This window comes from Gadus morhua, chromosome 7, assembly GCF_902167405.1.
Source record: "Gadus morhua chromosome 7, gadMor3.0, whole genome shotgun sequence".
NCBI lineage: Eukaryota > Metazoa > Chordata > Actinopteri > Gadiformes > Gadidae > Gadus > Gadus morhua.
The window spans coordinates 6,591,345-6,605,506 of NC_044054.1; positions in this window are offsets into that span (position 1 = coordinate 6,591,345).

Sequence of the window (14,162 nt, forward strand, 5' to 3'; positions counted from 1 at the left end):
CAGGTCGACTGGCAGCCTGGGTGTCCCCCCAAACATCAGCTGAAATGGAGCAAACCCTGTGGTCTCGTGCACTGTAGCATTATAGGCGAAGGTGAGAGATTTCAGATGCTGCGGCCACCTGTGCTTGGCCTTGGGCGGCAAGGCTCTTATAGTTCCACCAAGGGTGCGATTGAATCTCTCAACAGCTCCATTGCCCATGGGGTGGTACGGGGTGGTGCGCGATTTCTGGACACCAGCAGCAATGAGCATCTCGGCTATAAGACTGCTTTCGAAGTTGGCCCCCTGGTCCGAATGTATGCGCTCAGGAAAGCCGTACACACAGAAGAAGTTGTTCCAAAGTTGATTTGCAACTGCTTTTGCTGACTGGTTTGGACAGAGGTATGCCTGAGCCAGTTTGGTAAAATGGTCGGTAACCACAAGCAAATCAAGTGACTTGTTAGAAGAATCTTCAGCCGACCAAAAGTCAATGCAAACCAACTCGAGAGGCCTAGATGTCACTATGCTCTCGAGTGGCGCCCTGCCCTCCGGCTCTGGAGACTTGCTAAATACACAGCGGCGACAACACCGCACGTATTCCTTCACGTCTCTCTCCATGCCTTGCCAGTAGAATCTCTGTCTAGAGAGGTAGAGCGTTCGTCTTTGGCCTTGATGACCAGCTTCATCATGCACACCTCTGAGGACCTCTTCCCTCAGTACCAAGGGCACAACATACTGGTACGTCTTCCGCTGTGTGACAACATCCTTCGAAACACGATAGAGGACGCCTTGTTTGATGGAAAGTTTCTCCCAATGCCTGAGGAGCCTCAAAGTGTCAGCTGGCTCATGCCCACGCTCAGGCCTTGATGGACGTCTCTGCCTCTCCACAAAGTGAAACACCCGACTCAAGCAAGGGTCTGCACGTTGTGAAGCCATCAATGTCTCCTTAGGCAAGGGACGGATGTCGGAATGCTCACGTGGTTGGATGGATTGCACAAGCTGAGGAAGGAGAAAGGCTTGGGGAGGCACATGCTCCTGGCCCAATGACCGCTCCAAGACAGCAGAGACGGCCTGATTGGAAACGGAAGGGCCCAAGGACACTGCCACAGCACTGCTGAGAGATGGCATGACTCGCGGATTGCAGGATTGACGGAACGCATCCTGCACACTGTCAAGGTTCAAGGCGTTCGCCTCCTCCATGAGTGCATTATACGGGACCCTGGTGAGATGATGAAGCATACTGGGCTGCACAAAAGGCTCCCGGCTGAGGGCGTCTGCCACAACATTCTTAGGACCGGGGATGTATCTTATTTCAAAGTCAAACGGGGCGAGCTTAGCCACCCATCTCTGTTCACAAGCATCGAGTCTGGATTTACTCAGAATATAGGTCAACGGATTATTGTCCGTCCATGCCGTAAACGTGTTGCCTCTCAGCCAGTGGCTGAATTTGTCACAGACAGCCCATTTGAGCGCCAGAAACTCCAACCTATGTGCTGGGTAGCGAGACTGGGCATAGTTGAGAGATTTGCTGGCGAATGCAATCGGACGTGCTACATTATCCCCCTCAGTCAGTTGAGATAACACCGCACCCAGAACATTGGAGGAGGCGTCCACTGAGAGCAAAAAGTGCTTACTGAAGTCTGGGTGAGCCAGAGCAGCATTATCTAGCAACGCTAGTTTTAGCCTCTTGAAAGCCTCTCCGCATTCCAGTGTCCAGTCAGTAGAGGTAAGTTTCCTTGTTACAGGCGTCTTCCTTTTCCCCTTACTGTAACGTGGCCTCTTGACTCCAGAGGTAAGTGCTAAGAGGGGCTTGCTGATCTTCGAGTAGCCCTCAAAGAATTGCTGGTAGAACCCAACCATACCAAGGAATGATCTTATCTTGGTGGGAGATGGGACAATGCCAGACTCATCCATCAAGTCTTTCTCGCTGAGATTTACAATGGCCTTGACCTTCTCAGGGTCTGTGGCAATGCCATGTTTGTCAATGATGTGCCCCAAAAACCTCACAGATGGCCGCAGGAGGTGGCACTTTTTGGGGGCTAACTTTAGATTGTGCACCTTCAATCTCTCAAAAACCATTTCTAGTCTTTGCAAAGCTAGCTGTTCGTTAGGAGCAAAAACCAAAATGTCATCCAAATAGCAGAGGAGGCTTAAGAAGTTTTGGTCACCAAAGATAGCCATCATCATCCTCATGAATGTTGCCGGGCTGTTACACAGACCCTGCGGGAGTCTGTTGTACTCATAAAGCCCAAATGGGGAGGTGAACGCAGTAAACTTCTTATCCTCCTCGTGTACTTCCACATTGTAGTATCCCGAGGTCAAGTCCATGGTCGAGAAAAATGTATTCCCCCCCAGAGCTGCCAAAGCATCGGCCTGGTGAGGCAGAGGGTGGGCATCCTTTACGGTACGCGCATTCAGCCAGCGAAAATCCGTGCAGAGACGCAAGTCTCCATTCTTTTTCCAAACTAGGACAAGCGGCGATGCATACTCACTCGCGGATTTCCTTATGATCTCTTGCTCCTCCATCTCATTCAAAGCCGTTCGAAGCTTGTCATAGTGAGATGGAGCCAGCCGACGATACGGCAGCCTGAAGGGTTTGCTGTCACTCAGGCGGATGCGGTGGACAAACCCTTTGGCTGTACCGCAGTCCATGCTGTGGCGAGAGAAGATGGACTCATACTTTGTCAGCAGATCAACCAGCTTTGCTTTCCAGAATGGAGACAAATCAGCAGAGTCAATGTCAATGTCCTGCAGACCCAAGTCGTGAAGGGCTGACCTACAAGGCCTGGGCATAGAGCGCTCAGAGTCAACTGTCAAGCTCTTCTCGCTACCCGTGTCAGTCAGGTCAGTAGTCTTGGCTACATTACATTCAACACCGTCAGTCTCGTCAGTCCTGTACAAATAGTCATTGTCAAAGTCCTCAAGTGCCACACAGGGGGACGCGTCAGCAATCTTGCAGTTCCGTCTTAGAGTCACAGGTTTATTGGAGGGGTTGATAATTTTCACTAGGACCCAACCATCGCCCCATAGTGGCGTCACCAGTCGCCCTACCATGACGGTCCGTGGCACTGTTCGTGACTGACTTGGTTCCACTACCAGTGTGCTTCCAGCAGAGGCACACATGACCAGGCAAGCGCCCCCACACTAAGTGTTCTCGCATAGGCTCTAAAGTCACGGCATGCTTCAGCTTGACTGTGCCCACTTTTTCTGGGATTTCACTGCCTCTCCATTTCTCCACAGTGGCCAACAGCTGCAGAAGACCGTCCTCCTTACCAGACGCCTGAGGTGAAAGAGATGCTGTCTCCCCGAAACTCCCAGGGTGTTTAGCCATTCGAATGAGGTGTTTTATAACGTTGCTGCCCAGAATCAGGTCATCACTCTGACCATCCACAACGAGTGTGGGCACGGAGATCTGGCAGTCATGGACTTTCATCTGCAGCTCGCAAACACCTACAGGACATGTCCTCAACCCTCCACAGCCAATCAGCACAACTGATGTCGGGGCAACAGAGTGAGGGGAAATAACACCTGCGTCCTGCAGCTTTGGAAGTAAGCGTGAGCTCGTAGAACAGGCCATTGAACCACTGTCCAACATGGCACGCACCTCCACAGCATCATGAATCATCACACTAGTGTAGAAAAGATTGTCTTTCGCAGTCAGTCGCTGTGTGTTCTGAAAAATTAAAGTTGAATCACTGTCCGTCGTTGCACAAGCATGTGAAAAAACGGACTGAATATCATCGTCATATGGGGATGCGCCAGCTGACCCTTCACCACACCCCTCCTCGTGCGGGTCAGCTAGTTTCCCTGCTGCGTGGGTGAACCAGGAGCAGGTGGGGCTGAGCAAGTGGCAGCTTGATGCCCAGCAGCATGGCAGCGGAAGCATAGACGTTCGTTCCGACAGTGGGAAGCAGTGTCATGGTCGTCGCAGCCACAAATAGCGCATGGCCCCCGAGCCCGGGTGCGACCGACAGGTCTCTGTCTAGGCTGCCCGTAACGCTGAGGAGACTCCCGTTGTAACAAACGCTCCAGCAGAGTGACAATATGCCCAAGAACGTGACTCTCACCTGACGCCGGCCCGCCGGTCATGGCAGGTTGGGCAGCAGGAGTCAATGCAGTCTGCACGTGACTATGCACAGCATCAACAGCCTGAGAATATTGCAGGTGGTCTGTTGGACGTGCAGCTGAATGGCGCTGCTGAAGACGTTTTTTGTGATGGTGCTCATCAAGCCGTACCTGCACATCCATGGCAGTCCACTCCTCCAGTGGCCTACAGCTGAAGACCAGAGACAGTTCTCGATCGGGACAGTGAGTGATGAACATGACAGTCACTTCCCTAGAGGAGTCATCAATAGTTTTGCCTTGCCTTTTCAGCCCATCCGTAGCTGTGTCGAGTGCCTTGTTAAGCCGGATCCAATAGTCAATAGCACTTTCATTCTCTAAGGGCTTTGTGTCATAGAAGTCAGCAAGAGGCATGAAAGAAGTCACAGACTCACTAAAGTGTTGCTTGAGTATGTCGAAAATGGGCTGAGGACCTAACCGTAAGACCAAACTAGGCTTGCTACGCACCCCCACTCTCACAACATCACGTGCTCTACCCTGTAGCCTGCCCATTACTTCTTCCGCCTGATCACACAACTGAACATCCCTCTTAGTCAGATACACTTTAACACAATCTTCCCACTCAGAAACCGAAAGTTTGTCAGTCTTGTCCCCCCTGAAGGGATGCGGTTCACCGCTATGCTGGCTAACAGTCAGGCTCATCTTAGAGAGATCAGCAATGGTCGAAGGGGCCAAAGTAACATCACCAGTTGGGGCGGACCTAAGACAAGAGGCAATGTTCTCCCCAATACTAGTCCCTATCTGCTTAACTAAGTCAGTTAATACATGCACAGGGACATGGTCCACATCCCTACCCCCAGAAAATGCAGATGGACCAGCTAACTGATCAGCACTAGAAGAAACGTCAACACCCTCAGCACCATTCACTTTGGCCTGTTGAGGAGTGGATGTCAGGGGCCTCCCCCGAAAACCTCCTTTCTGGAGTGATGGGCTAAACATAAATGTCTGACCCCTGCCTAAAGCAGATAAGTTCAGCTCATCCATCTTTAATGAGTCACAATTTCCCAAAACCCAAAATGTACGTTATGCAGTGACAATAGTAAAGAAATAAAAAACACATACACAACTAATGACACGTCACTGTTCAAATGTCACGTTCAACTCAAAAGCAAAAAAAGAAAACAATTTGCATTATGTGCACGAGGAGAAATAAAAATAAAATAAAACACAAAAAAAATTAAAACACATATATCTTTACAAGATGGTCGGCAGTAACCATATCCCTTGGTTCGAACTATTCCTCTTTATTTTTATTACTGAACCTGTCTACTAGAAGCAGCACGGGCGACTCACTGCACGGCCACGTCGTCGGAGCTCACGTGCCACGTGTTGAATGGCGATCCTCAATGACGCAGCAGACAGGCAGAGAAGAACGGGTCACGGCACCATTTGTAGCGATTGCGTACTCTCTCGTTGCGTTGTGATTGAGACCACGATGGAACCATTGGCAGCCAGCCGTTTATTCTGGTGGAATATTAAACATGGGAAATGCTCTTTTAGAACCCTCACAATGGCAGCCTCTCCCAGCCGGGGTATACGTAGACTGACCATTTACATGGAAATAAATATCACATTAAACAAATTAATAGTTGAATGGGCGTTTGGTGACATACCTGGTGGAATATTAAAGGGACTCTTACCTTTGTTGCATTTTTACACTTTTTTTGGATAAGGTTAAATTGGTATTAATAAGGTAATAACACTCTAATATGCAAGACAGACCCACCAGGAGTAAAAACAAACAATTATTTTACTCTCATAATATTTAGTTAAAACTTCAACCAATAAAATTCTTCGGACCGAATGACCTTATTGGCCGACAGACCTGTCTGTTTGCTGCATGGATATATAACGTTTTCCGTCTGCTTCTTGTGGCGCATTCGGGCCCGCGTCATCAAGGCGCGTCCTCAACTAGAGGGTTTGTTTTGATTCCACGGCAGACAGTAGCGAGTAGCGACTGACGATGGCAGACCAAAGTGGTCCACGGCGTACTGAAACTGCACCATTCAGTCCGATTAGGGGACTCATCTCGGACTCAGACTCACAGAGTTACCCTCCTCTGGAGCCTCAGGAAGACCTCCAGACTGTTGGCCACCAACTGCACCATTCAGTCCGACAAGGGGACCCGATTCGGCCTCAGAAGCCAAGTGGTCCCGCTCCCCTGGATGATTCTCAGGACCTCCAGACCGTTGGCAACCAACCGCACCACTTAGTCCGATTAGGGGACCCGTTTCGGACTCAGACGCGAAGTTGTCCCGCTACTCTGGAGCTCCGGGAAGACCTCCAGACCGTTGGCACCCAACCGCACCACTCAGTCCGATTACGTGACCCATTTCGGACTCAGACGCGACGTTGTCCCGCTACTCTGGAGCTACAGGAAGACCTCCAGACCGTTGGCACCCAACCGCACCACTCAGCCCGATTACGGGACCCATTTCGGACTCAGACGCGACGTTGTCCCGCTACTCTGGAGCTACAGGAAGACCTCCAGACCGTTGGCACCCAACCGCACCACTCAGTCCGATTACGGGACCCATTTCGGACTCAGACGCGACGTTGTCCCGCTACTCTGGAGCTACAGGAAGACCTCCAGACCGTTGGCACCCAACCGCACCATTCAGTCCGATTAGGGGACCCATTTCGGCCTCAGACGCTACGTTGTCCCGCTACTCTGTTTGTAATGCTCATACACCTTTCTTATACTCAGTGGGACCACTGTCCTTCAACATGGGGCCTCAAAACGGTATCACACGAAGCCCATAAAATTACAGTGAGCCACCTGCTAAATTTCTTGTTTACTAGACCCCTGGTAGATATTATGACCCCTGGGAGTCTAAACATAACCGATGGGAGTCTAAACATAACCCATTGGAGTCTAGAACTTTTGTACTGTAGCGACCCTGGGACAGTTAAATAGTTTGTGTGTTATGTGTTACATTATATTTCGTTGTCCGCTATGCCAGTTGTTCTATGTGCATGTATTGTAATGTTCTTCTTGTCAATCAGCGTGGGGGCGAATCATTAGGTCAGCTGGGGGAGGGCCTTGGAAGAACAGGAGGGTGGGGGCCTGCACGCGAGTGAGACCGTGTTGGGGGTTGCCGGGGTAACCGGGGTTTGTTTTGTGTCGGTTTTCTGCCGTTGGTTACAATGTTACGGGTTTCAGTGACCTGGTTTTGGTTCATTAAAACTACCTTCAACTACTAATGACTCGACATCATTATGTCACCGGCGAGGTCGTTACAGTACTCTAAAAAATAACGCTTAGGGGGTGGAGCATTGGAGGAAGGCGGGATGATTTGAATGTGCTGTAATTCTCAAATGCAACAAAGGTATGAGTCCCTTTAAACATGGGAAATGCTCTTTGAGAACCCTCACAATGGCAGCCTAACATGAGAAAGACAAGCTGAAGTACACATTCTTGGCGAAGTCCACGCTAGCTAAGTAGCTACGACCAAGCACATGGTAGCCAAGCTAGCGATCCTAAGCCTAAAGTCCATTTAAATGTAATTACCGATTCCAAGGAACACAATATATATATGTACAAGCAACCAAGTATTAATACAGTATTATGTACATTTAGACTCCCGTAATACATCGCCAAAGTCTGGATTCATATTTAACTGCTCTGACTACCTACCTCTCCCAGCCGGGGTATACGTAGACTGAGGAGAGGAGGCAGCAACGTACAATACAACCCCCGCATTCCGCTAGGGGGAGCTCTAGCACTCCAACCAAGGCTCCCACTACCACAGCCAGCGCAAGGATCTCGCTGGCAATGGCAAGTGGGAAGCATTAACCCTGCTACACGAGTACTGTCGTAAAACCCGGAAGTGTTCTTGATGCGTGCTCGATCTCGCCGTTTCACCAAGCATGCATCGGAGGTGGCTCGTGTGTGCTTGCAATCGCTATAAATCCCAGGATGTATTTCGCACTCGCAGCAGTACGATGGCGGACAATATGGAGAAGACGCACAACTGTAGCTTAAGTTACTCTTAACTTATATATATATTTATATAATATAATAATAATAATAATAATAATAATAATAATAATAATAATAATATAAGATAATATATAAATATATATAAAGTCGTGTGTGTATAGCTTATACACATGACAGGACACGCATATATTTTCAATTTTTATTCATTCAGAATATTGACATACTATTTGAAAATGAAAGAGGCTGGGATTTTGTTTTATATCATTTGTTTATATTGTTCAGTAGTATATGCCTAAATGAGGCCGTAGCACAGTTAACGGACGAGCAGAGGTGGTAACGTCATCGAGTCCGCTGCTGTTCCAATCACAGGTACGTACTCGCGTGCTCGCAAGTATGTGTATGTGCAAGTACAGACTTGCCAAGTACGTGCTTGCAAGTCATCGAGTCCGTAGTACGCGTGCTAGGAATTGAGAAACGGCCTTTGTCTAATGTTGCACACTTTGTAAATGTTGTATCCTTTGCTTAATTTAACTGTAATATGAGCTTTTTTGCGGGAGAGAAAAAGAAGAAAAAACAAAGACATTAGTTGGGAAGAGCACACGTTTTACTGAGGGACTGAAGTATTGTTTGATGACATATCCGCAACACAAGATTGAAGACAAAGTTCAACACGAACTTCAAAACTTGAAAGCTCCCCCAGACGGGTTCACATACGACCCAGTCAGTTAATTAACAGAAGTAGCTGAACAGTGGCCTGCTAACTAACGGGGTTTCCGAGGGACCGCCGCAAGAGCTAGCGGGTGTGACCACGCGGGTTGGCTGACCTGGCTCGGGCGAAGGGAATCACGCGACAAGCAGTGAGGAGCGACTGTGTCCTTTCCACGGACTTCCTCAGGACGTTCACGGACTTCCACGGACTTTCCCAGTACTCTCACGGTCTTCCACGGACCTTCAAGGACGTCCATCGCGTTTTACCTGCACATGTGAGTAGCTGACCGAGTTCTCTTGGCTCGGAGGAGCGAAGAGGACTATTTCAGGACTATATCAACAGGCCTGCAACGGGGTTTTCTTTTGTAAAGGATTGTTTTATTTTGTTTATTTTATGTGCCGGCTTAGTTAGTAATGTTAATTACTTCTAGCCTGTATGGTAATAGGATGTGCGACATGGGATCTGTGACATGCACTTTATTGTATAAGTTGAATAAGTTAACTATTTACCTTTTGTTGTTTGGCTTACTAAATACGTGTAGTGTGGATATTGTGTGTGTTTAGTGGTTACTATTTAATAAGGGTGCTGGTGTTATATGGTTACAGTGGCGATTTTGGTTTGGAAACTCTGGTGGGGCCCATGCAGGAAAATATTATAACGCAATCCAGAAATACCACATTATAATCCTCTCAAGAACATACCTGTTTTCTTCGGTCTGCCGGTTGTGCTGTTCAATGCCACGTCGGTATGCACTGTCAAGCTGAGATGCAACATTTGCTCTCCCCAAAAGACCTAGCTTGATGGCATTATCCACATGAGAAGCACAGCTTTCGTGTTTTACCAGCCTTTCTGACAGATGTTTTAAATCTTTAAATCCAGTGGTTGTCCAGACGGTTTCCCCTCCAAAGAGCAGACATGGAAAGCAGTAGAGCGCCTTTTTTGACGAGCTCCCGGTAAGCCAAGTTTTCCGCTTGAACCACTCCTGGTTGAACGATCTATTCTTGTCCTTTCCCTCTTGAATAATGATTAAATCTGTCGGGCGATGTGGTCCCAAACGTTTTATCTCCAACTTCTGTTTAAGTGGTAAAGTGCTAAATCTCACATGAGACAGATACTCAACACGATTCATCATTTAATGAATGAAACGTCCATTTGTTGTTATTTACTGTAACAGTAACTGTAACAGTAACTACGTTAGCTAGCTAGCAAGATCTGATCGGCTCCCGCCGTAAACCCCGCCCTTTCTACAAATCAGCAAATGAGAAGAGCTTTGGGCCCCTAAACTTCTGGCCCCACAGCCGAAACAGAAGCGGGCGCTGCGCTTGCTCGCGCAACAGCTCCACAGTTTTCTACACTGCAGCAGACAGGGCCATCTCGGCTGGGCCCCACCGAGCGGAACAGACGAGACGGAGCAACGAACTATTTCACACACAACTACTACGCTACAAAAAGTAAGACAATTGCGTTCATCAAATTAAAACTGCGGACATGTAATTAATTATTAACAATTAATGTATTATTAACTTATGCTCAATGACATTTTTTAAAAAAAAAAGAAAAGTATAATCGTGCCCTGCACGGTAGCGCCCTCTGGTGGGGCCGTGCCCCACTGGCCCCTAATGCAAAGACGCCACTGTATGGTTAGCATAATATAGGAAACAGTGACGGACTGGGATTAAAAAAACGGCCCTGGCATTTTCACCCACCAGCGGCCCACACGGGGACGCGCACGCACACGCGTGCCCGCAACACACAGATATAACTTCACATGCACGGAAATAGCACGCACTTTTGTAGCCCCATTGGTGATGAACTCTCTAACTGTAATTTGCATAAAGACTGACCAAAAACATGGATAGATCAATGCACAACTCCAAAAAAATTAATGAAATATGAAATAGGAAAATGATACATGAATAGCCTCGTACAGATCATCAAAGCAGCCGCTCCATAATACAAACGTGTCTTAATTAACGTCATGCAGTTAACAAAGTGCGAAGGAGTTTGCTCTTCTCTGCAACCCTGTCTAACATGTCATCAGCATCCAAGCTCATTAGGACCTCTTTCTCTGTCGCCATCATAAAGGCCTCCAAATTATCCTGTGACAATCGTGTCCTTAGGCGATTCTTGATGAATTTAAGAGTGGAAAAACTGTTCGCATGCCACTTGAGTACATGACAGTGTAAGTAGGAATTGATATGCCAAATATATATTGTTGTAGGCTCAGGTGAAGAGGTTTAACTGCTGGAGAAGGAAATAGCAACAGATTACACAATTCTTGCAGGTAACACATTTCTTGCTCACCAGGTAAATTTCTTTATCTTCCTCTATCTCCGCGGCATCATCAAAGTCTGATGCTCTGACTGTGTACTTGTTTAGAGGAGACTTTTTCAGGCTGTCCCAGTAGCGAGGTGTGTCAATTCCAACTGTAGATTTTCAACCGCAGCATCTTCACTAAATTTAAGCAGCCATTCACTTATGTTTCGAAGTGCTCACTGTCCTCCTGTCTTACTCCCTGCCACTGGTCTATTTGATCAGTGTCAAGTGTTGAGAATGGAAAGTCAAGCTGAGCTTGTGTCAGAGCTAAAGAGCTGGTGCCGTGGAGAAATATTGGATGAGGCTCATGCTTTTATGGTTCTCATTCGAGATGATGTGGAAATCACTCAAATTGAAGAGACCCTGCACCCAGTTAATTCTCTGGGCCCAGGCACGGCGTCAGGATTCTAGTTGTGGGTGGGCCAGACCAATTGTGGGTGGTCCTTAAATTAAAAACGTTATCAAATCCCTGTTTACCCAATAAAAATGACTGACTTATATACTGTTATATTATCTGTGCATAGTAGGGTTTTTAATAGCTTGATGCTCTTTAATATTTTGTTGCATTGTAAAAAGTTTCGTTGCATAGGACAGACCCATCCGCGATCGCTCTCCTTGGATCTGAACAAAGAAGAGCGCTTTTGGAATCTCAATTACGCATCATGCTTTAGCGCGTCACTTTATAGACCTAAGGCCTATAGATAAACTGTAAAAGTGGTCAGGAATCGAATATTTCCATCGTAGTTTAGTTCTGCTCGTATAACATGAGGCCGACTATTTCATAATTCTGTTGAATTGTTTAACTTTTCAACAATATTTCGATATCGCAACAGACTGACTGAGCTTGGCTTATTATACAAGAACATGCATTCAAATTTAGGCTACTACGAGATAATAACTAATACAATACCGCCAATTCACGGTCATCCGAAGTCAGAAGGTTAACAGCCCTTTAACGCAAATCAGAGCAAGCATCAATATCAACATTTATTTTGCTGCATTTTAAAAACAAAGCATTTCAGAAGCCTTTAACTTATCAGGCAAACTAACAATATCCTTAAGGGCTGAACATCAAAATAACTGGGTAGTTTTGCGCCAACAGGCAGGCTTAAATGATTGCCGAACATGAAAATAGATAGGCATGGGAAGAAGAGAGAGCATGAGAAGAAAATGTATTAATTCATTTACAGGAGTAATCGGCGGGGTTTGCTCTTGAAAATATCAATGATTTCATCGAAGTCGAGAGTTACTGTAAGCTCTCTCAAATGTCAACAGACAGAGGGACGTAATGCGAGTTGTAAGCATGGTGCTCCTATTTCCTGTTTTAATTCGGTTGACACTGGAAAAGACGCGTTCAACTGAACAGGATGTCATTGGTAGTGTAATCAGAGCTTGAAAGCATGGATATTCGGGAAAACGTCCTCATTGCATATGTCCATCACTTCAAGAATACTTTTGAGATGTTCTCCTCTGTTTTTCTTCCTCTCTATGAGTTGCACAAACACTGCGAGCTCCGACCCTGATATTGAATAGGCCTATATGATATCTGGAAGCGCTTTCCTGTATCATTGAGAGAGTTCGCTTTAGTAGCCAAAGTGGTGTCATTTATATCGAGGCTAGGGGACATCAGGATTGCTGCCGATGCCATGAGCCCATAGGTGTCACTGTGGAATTGGTTGTTCAGTTCATTAAGCTGGCAGTCTATTAGCGCGTTGGAAATGTTGCGCAGGTCAGTGTCACTCCTCACTCTTTATCGATTTCCACAACGTGCATGTGAAGATACTTCCCTCAAATCGCCCTGAGAGATTTCTTGAGCGGGAGGGCAAACTGGGTAGGCCTACATCCCAGTTGTTGACATCATGATCCTCCATCATCTTATTTGTTGTTGCCAACATGTTTAAGAACGCACGTCACCTGAGCGAATGTCTGTCAGTTCTTGTTTGCGGTTCTCGATCAAATCAATCGTGTCTGTCACTGATGCGGTGATGGACTGGAGGCTATTAGACGTGAAGTTAAAGGCTATATTGCCAATGCGAAAAAATAACTTCACAAGGTGTGTCTTTTTATAATTACTATTCGTAGCGTTGATTAGCAGAGAAATAGTCTGCATAAGACGTTTACGTTGCTTAGCAACCGAATACGCTGGGGTTGATGAATACCTGACATGCCGAGTGATATCAAAGACGTGATTCAGAGGCAAAAACACTTCCCTTGACGCTTTCGTTCCACAGCATTGAAAAGAGCCGTGCAATAAATTAAATATATAATATTTTTTAAATTTTTTATTTTTTTAAGAAAGTTTTGGGTGGGCCTGTTGAACAGTGGGAGGGCCTGGGTCCATCAGGCCCACCCATAACGCCGTGCCTGTCTGGGCTGTGTTCATGTCCGAGGTAGGAATTACAACATGAGGCGCAACATATATGATCCTGTGTGAGTGTCGTGAAGAGTTAAAGAGGGAAAATGTTCCTGCTGAAGTGATGCCTACTGATGGTAATGAGGCGTGGCCTATTGTCATAGTAGGTGGGGCCCTACACAGGGCTGTACGCTTACTTTTTAAAGTGGTAGCACTGGTGCTAGTAAGCAAAAAAATTCAGTAGCACAAAAATAATTTTGGTAGCACACATACTATAGTCAAATATTTTTTGTATTCAGATATAACTATGAACAGAATAGGACGTATAAACAAAAGTAACACAATATGAACAAATGTAACAGTAAAGTGACAATGAACATATTAAATGGTAAAGTGACTATGAGAGCCTTTTTTTAAACATCAACAGCCAGAGCTGAACACATTCAACAAAATTAAGTCAATATTACAAATTTAACAAACACTTATTTATTAACCTCTATATCAATTACTGTCTCTATAATCTATCTAATCGTTTAGTCTTTCAACATTTTACACCTCTGATATAAACTGCGGCCACTCCTTGTAGTTAGGCCTCCTGGACCGTTTAGAGGAGAGCCACTGCATTGCGGAGGTCGAAGGATCAAAACTCTCCAATGAACTTCCCTCTGTGCTGATCCTTATCAGGTCTTCTGTCGTGGAGACTGGTTCGAACAGAATTTTTTATTCTGTTCTGTGCAGAGAAT